Source organism: Taudactylus pleione, unplaced genomic scaffold (assembly GCF_031769625.1).
Source record: "Taudactylus pleione unplaced genomic scaffold, aTauple2 ptg000322l, whole genome shotgun sequence".
NCBI lineage: Eukaryota > Metazoa > Chordata > Amphibia > Anura > Myobatrachidae > Taudactylus > Taudactylus pleione.
In genome coordinates this window covers 1,330,075-1,337,500 of record NW_028284723.1, presented here as the reverse complement: position 1 = coordinate 1,337,500, position 7,426 = coordinate 1,330,075, and positions in this window count along the sequence as shown.

Sequence of the window (7,426 nt, the reverse complement as noted above, 5' to 3'; positions counted from 1 at the left end):
GCGCCCAGCTAAAATAGCCTAGTGGGAATATGCCGGAGAGCAGCCAATCACCACCACTGGGGAGATTCTGCCGGCAGTGACTGGCTGCTGCGGTGCACATGCAGTGGCCGCAAGAGCCATCCACCGCTGGCGGCGTTCTCTTCCAATCACCACCAGCAGCATCTTACCAACCAATTACATGGTGGCGTCTCATCCAATCACTGCTGGCTGTGCGTTTCACCTGACTTCACTGCTCCAGGTGTTGGACGGGTTGTGCTTTCTTCAAACATCCCCCAGGCACCCTGTGACCGGATGGCCTCTTGCCGACTCCCGATCACAGGTTGGGGTTTCGATCCCCACTTGACTTTGGGGTATCGGGGGATTCCCGTTTTCCGTCAGTAAGCCTGTCACTGACTTCGCCACTGCGCCATGGGCGTAACAATGCTGCCACCACCAAATTCTACCATTGGCGTTTGGAACCGCTTCTTAGGTACACTCGGGCTCCTACCGCTGGCGCCTGGAACCACTCTGCTGCGTATGCGTCGACTAACTGCGGCCACACCCCCTGATTGGTGTCGGTTGTTTCCTCCTGATCCCTCACAGTGGACCAGGCTCTGCACGGTAGCTGGCAGGGGCCTTGAGCTTCGGAGATGCCTGACTCAACCCAGAACAGTAGGAGAACGGAATAGCGTTTGGCGCAATTCTTTTAGTCACAGGGTACAGATGAAGTCGAAGTAAAGGCAAAGGTGTATATTGCTCAAAGTCTTAAAAAAGACTCGTCCCTTTGGATTGAAGGGGAATAATCAGCATACGAGATGTTACAGAAATCAAACATCAGTTCTTCTCCACAAAGGATTTTCAAAGCTGTACAATTTTAACAGGCACGAAGACTTCTTTTATGCTACACATTACCACAGGGGGTAAACCCGCCCTGTGGTTTCCAGTGAATTACCTTAAGTGCATGACCTGGGCATGTGCTGGGCACATGCACGTTTAACATTGTCCCCTATGGACAGTAGGGAGTGGTCACTCCTCGTTGTCCGAGCCTGCCCACTGGGATCGGCCACCCTCGGCTCCATCCCATCTGCAAGGGAAAAGTTTTCTCTCCAAAATGTACTTCCAGGAATCTGCTAAGGGACCAAACCTGCCATCTCTACCTGAATCTGAGCTCCAGAGGTGGGCAAGCAGGGTCCCCGTGTACGGTTTCCTGGCCACGGAAGGTAAGCTCTTTGGAGCTCCCTAGAACGATTAGCTGGCTGCCTTAGCCAGCTTCCTATGCACCTCCTCATACCACTTGCAGGCATGAGGCTGCATAGGAGGACATTTTATTTCTCTGGAAGGGGCTGGGGGATCCAGCAGCCCACTGAGGACTCTGGATCCCCTGGCCGTCCAGAGAAATTACAGGTAAGTGCATTTCACTTTTAGTTATACATTTAAAATACAGGAAATTATTATACCGTATACACTTTATTTAACATTATGTACCATGGGGTGTGTGTTTTTAACTGTGCCCAGCGCTCAGTGCTGGGCTTTACTAAGCCAGCCCTGCTGTGCTGGACACTGGGAGCCGAGCTCCTGGTCCCCAGCATAGGGCTCTCAGCTCTGCAGCCTGGAACCCTGCCCTGGCAGCAACAGCAGCTTTACATTACACCCAGTTGCGCTCAGCTGCTGGTTCCCTCTCAGTGCTGGGGGTACAGGGAGCCAATGCTCCCTGTCCCCCCAACCAGCGGCCACACTGCCCTAGACAGCCCTGCTGCTGCGCTGCGCTGCACTGGGAGCCAGCCGGCCTTTTCAGTCTCCCAGTTTGTGGCCTCTCCTCCGCACTGGCGTATCGGAAGCCAGAGCTCCCGACCCCCAGTGTGCAGCCATCGCATTTCTCCCCTCGGTGATGGCCGTGGCTCCTCGGCTGTTCAGCTTTGTAAGGCGGCCACGTGATCTTCTCTCCAGACGTTTTTAACGTTCTATGCATTTGATATATTTTGATGAGATCCGAAATGAATTGGTATGCTCTTCTTCAGCTAGTGACCTGCTCAATTCCCTACCTGAATCCTCTGGCATTTTCTCTTCATTTGATCTCACAAACGAAGATGAAGTATCTTCCCTCTTCTCATCCTCCTACTCTATTACGTCTCCTCTAGATCCTATACCCTCACAAATCAGTAAAGCTCTGTCTCCTGTGCTCATCCCAACCCTAACTAAAATCTGTAATCTCTCCCTCTCTCTACTGGCAACTTTCCATCACTGTTCAAGCATGAAGTGATTACTCCTATTCTGAAAAAAACAAAACTCTGACCCCCAACAGTCTCTCAAATTACTGTCCTAACTCCCAGTTCCCATGCCCTTCCAAGATACTTGAGAGACTTGTCTACACCCGCCTCATACACTTCCTTAACTCACACAACTTATTGGACCCACTTCAGTCCGGCTTCCGTTCCCAACACTCCACAGAGACAGCACTGACTAAGGTAGTAAATGATCTGGTTACTGCCAAGGCTAAAGGCCATTACTCACTCCTAATTCTTCTAGATCTCTCTGGTGCATGTGACACTGTTGACCACTTTTCTCATACAAACACTACAATCCCTAGGTCTTAAGGACACTGCTCTTTCTTGGTTCTCTTTCTACCTATCTGATCGCTCTTTTACTTTCGTTTTTCTGATTCTGCCTCCTCTTCACTACCTCTATCAGTTGGAGTACTGCAAGGCTCTGTCTTAGGGCCTCTGTTATTCTCAATCTATACCTCCTCTCTTGGCAAACTAATCAGCTCTTTTGGATTTCAGTACCATCTGTATGCGGATGATACTCAAATCTACCTATCTTCCCCAGATTTATCACCATCTGTACTGGTCCGTGTCACTGAATGTCTTTCTGCAATTTCATCTTGGATGTCATCTCGTCACCTGAAACTTAATATTTTTAAAACAGAATTAAATATATTTCCACCAGTCAATAACAGTTACCAACCTGATCTCTCTATCGCTGTTGATAACTCGACAATCCACCCCGCCCCACAAGCTCGCTGCCTTGGTGTCATCCTTGACTCTGAACTGTCCTTTGTTCCCCACATTCAATCTGTCTCTAAATCCTGTTACATACATCAAAAAACATCCAAAATTCGCCCATATCTCACACAAGACACTGCACAAACTCTAATCCATGCACTTATTATTTCCCGCATTGACTATTGGAATAGCCTCTTTACTGGTCTTCCCAAAAACAGGCTATCGCCATTACAATCAATTATGAATGCAGCTGCAAGGCTTATCTTCCTTGGCAAACGTTCATCATCTGCTGCTCCGCTCTGTCGGTCCTTCTATTGGTTGCCGGTTTTCTACCGTATTCAATACAAAATACTCTTACTTACACTTAAGGCTATTAACCAAACCACACCAACATACATCTCTTCACTCATCTCAAAATATCTCCCTACCCGACCTCTCCGCTCAGCACAAGATCTGCGTCTCTCATCCCCATGCATTACTTGCTCCCACTCACGGTTACAGAAATTTCTTCGGGCTGCACCCACTCTATGGAATGCTTTACCATGCACAATACTCCAATCCTTCAAGCGATCCCTGAAAACTCACCTCTTCAGGCAAGCTTATCAGATCCCAGAACTGCCCACATAACCTTTATAGCTTCCATATCTAATTACATCCCCTTTCACAGTCCACACACAACCTCACACATCGTCTTTCTCTCACATCCTCATGACATTTGGCCGACATTCCGGTGTGAATGGATCATGCAGCCCACCAAGAAACTGTGCATTCTGGCTGGACCAAAATCCAATATATAGCACCTATCCTTGTGTATCAATGCCTATTTCCCTATAGATTGTAAGCTTGCGAGCAGGGCCTTCCTACCTATATATCTGTCTGTTATTACCCCGTTTTGTTCTATTAGTGTTTACAATTGTAAGGCGCAACGGAATATGCTGCGCTATATAAGAAACTGTTAATAAATAAATAAAATATATTTGCTTCTCAGGATGCTTCCTTCGGGCACCGGATTCTCCTGTCAGATCAGGAGCGTCCCCACCCTTAAAGGACTGCTTTGGGACATGCCCTAGGTCTCCCTGTGGAGCCTATGGACCCTGAAGAATAAAATGAGAGATATGGTAAGAACTTACCTTTTGTTATCTTTCTTCGAAGTCCATAGGGTCCACAGGGCACCCACCCTGATGCACCTTGCTTCAAATGGGCTTCGCTCTGGTCAACGGTTTTCCGTCTCCTTATATGTGAGAATGTGATTATTTAGTGTTTCAGACTTTCTTCCCTCTCTTTTATCTTCCTCCGGCCTTTGGCTTGTTATGAACTGAGGTGCCTCTGGCCCGGGGGCGGGGTATAGGGAGAGGCCCATTGCATCCTGGGACAAAAAATTATTTGCGCGGTGCCCTTGCCATCACCTAAACCCCCATAGGTCTCCCTGTGGACCTTATGGACTTCAAAGAAAGAGAGAGATAACAAAGGTAAGTTCTTACCATATCTCTCATTTTATTATAGCACATTAGCAGAGCCTGGTGTCCTAAAGTTATTGTTATACAGGGGAGAATTTCTAGTGCCATGTTATAATACGGCTTCAGCACCCACTAGTGCAGTGGTTCCCAAACTGTACGCCGTGGCACCCCAGGGTGCCTTTGGACAATTGCAGGGGCGCCTGAGGTTGGTGGTTCATAACCAAATCAAATTTATGATCAATGTAATGTGAATAAACAGAAGTGCAAACCTGTCCACCACCACATAACTGAACCCAGGGATGACAGGTCAGCACAATTTACTTCATTTTACTAAATTTTTTTCTGAATTTCTCAACAACAAACTTAAACTTAAGGGGCCTATCCATTACCCGACTTTGTGAACAATCCGACCAAAACCAGGAGGTTTTGGTCGTATTGTTCACAAAGTCGGGTAATGGATAGCCGGCAAGGCGTGCACGCTGGGTCCTTGCCAACCCTGACTATCTCTCCAACATGCCGGTCAACATGACGACAGTCGTCAGGTTCGGCATGGTAGGAGACAGGAAGCCGGACGTGCAGCAGCGGCTGCACTGAAAAGATGTTCAGTGAACGTCTTTCAGTGCCGCTTGAAAGTCTGAACGCTAGCATTCCCGCTAGGCTGTTTTAGTGGGGCGTGGCGCCCTGCCCTCCTTCTTGAGGGCAAAAAGCGCCTTGCCCTCACAGCCTGCGGGTGCCGTTCTCACCCGCGGGACGCAGTGTCCCGCGGGTGGAGAAACATGCGGTGACTCGGTCACCGCCGGAGTATAGATGCCGGGCGCATGCGCCCGGCATCTATTCTCCCTTTCTGCAGCGCTTGGGGGCTGCCCGGCATGTCCGTAAGCGCCGGGCACGCCCCCAAGTATGACAAAAAGGGGACGCGTCTTATAGACACGCCCCCTTTTCATGACCACGCCCGCCTTCGGCGCACACATAAGGTTGCCCTCTCTAGCTCCGGCGCCCTGCCTGCCACCGGAGCTAGAGTTAACACTAGAACGCTAGACGTTGAGACCTTCAAGTCTGTAAATGGATAGGCCCCTTTAGGGGTGCCGTGAAAATAATGCTGATACTCTAGGGCGCCGTGATTCAAAAAAGTTTGGGAACCACTGCACTAGTGCCCTGTTATGATTATATGGGGAGACTGACTTGTGTCCTCTTATAATAATAATAGTGGAGAAACTATGATACAGGTGGGGAAGGCTCTAGTTTCCTGTTATTATATAAGGAAGCAGACCATGGCATCCTGTTATACTGATGGGACAGGCTGTGGTGTATTATTGTTATTACACAGCTAGCACATGTTTACTATAGGAACTGCTGTAAAAAAAAATCTTAAATATATTGTACTCTTATCTTGGGCCCCGTTTCCCTCTCCCCATGTCTGTACCCCTTCTGCTCTCCTGCGTACTCTGCCGTCCCACCTCTGTTCCCCTCTCCTTATGTCTGTACCTGTTCTGCTCTTCTGTGTACTCTGCCCTCCCACCCTGTTCCCTTCTCCCCATGTTATATATATATATATATATATATATAGTGTGTGTGTATATATATATATATATATACACACACACACACATTTTCTGGCACATACTGCGGAGATCTGACCCCGTTGCCCTCCGTCATGAAGATGATGGTAACCACTATCTTCTACACAATCGGCGGCACTCAGGGATTTAAAAGATACAACAGACCACCAGGTAGCAAAAGTCAATGTTTTTATGACGCACTTTCATCAGGGGGGGGGGGGTTGGGGGGGTTGTGTGTGTGTGTGTATCTCTATATAATTTTTTTTTTTCTTCTACCCCCACTGGGGTATAGCCTGGAGAGGAGAGTCTGGGCACCAAATAGTTAAATGTAAATACCCACAAGCCCTGGTTCTTCTTCTCTATACCACGCCAGATGCCCTCAGTTTCAGTTTGGTTCTGGCAGGAGCTGGGCACCAGATTATGGGGGTTATCTTTAGGTGGTCCTGCACTGTTTTTATTTATTCATTTTATTTTTACTTAGCTTTTTTCTGAGTGGGCAGTGTAAGGTGGCCGCAGCACTGCCGACTGGGTCATTGACTTCGGCCGTGGACTCCTACACATCCGAAGCCGCAGCTGGCACTCATCGGGGAAAACTCCCTGTGTGCAGTGTCACCGCCGGAGCAGGAGACTTCAGGCGGTGCTGGCAGTGGGGCACCCAGTCTAACCGGGCTCAACACTAGACCACCAGGGATTACTATATGGAGCAAGGGCTGCTTCATGGCAGCACCTGCCATGTTCCCTGAGGGTTATGCCAGATGGGGAGGCTGGCGCTTCCCTGTTCGCTCCTCCCCCACCCCTTGGGTGTGCTTTCCCTATGCGACCAGTAAGCCCCAGACAGATCCTCCCTTCTCTCCTCCCCTCTCCTAGATGCTGAGCAGCCATTTTATAGCATTATAATAAAGTAGAGAAGTTCCACTAAGGGAGCGCAATTAGTGTATAATTTTATTAAAACAAAATAAAAAAATAGATATAACAACACATACAATGAGCATCAAAAAATAATTGATTAATAAGCTTCAGTTCTGCTGATTATTATAACTGGGAGAAAAAAGTCCATGCATAAAAAACACACTTGTGTTCTCATTTCCCCTTCAAAATGACATTAACAGATCACACTGGAACCTTTACGCGTTTTTACGCGCTACACGTATTTGTGGACCCGGTTTTTAAAACAGAGCGGGTCCTGCAGGACGCGCTCCACTGTGTGAGCTGCAGCAGCCGAATGGCGCCCGGCAGCGTGACCCCAGCCAATCGCTGCCCTGAGTCCTGATACCTCCTCTTTCCCTTCCTGCCCGCCAGTGGGCTCTCCCCAAGTCTGTCACTGCACTGCATCGGGCATCTCTTCCTTGGCTGCAGCAGCGTTGTCGGTGGTGGCGGGCCCCTCTACCAGCCTGCGCTCCCTCAGCCTGCTGAGCTCCCTGCACGCAGG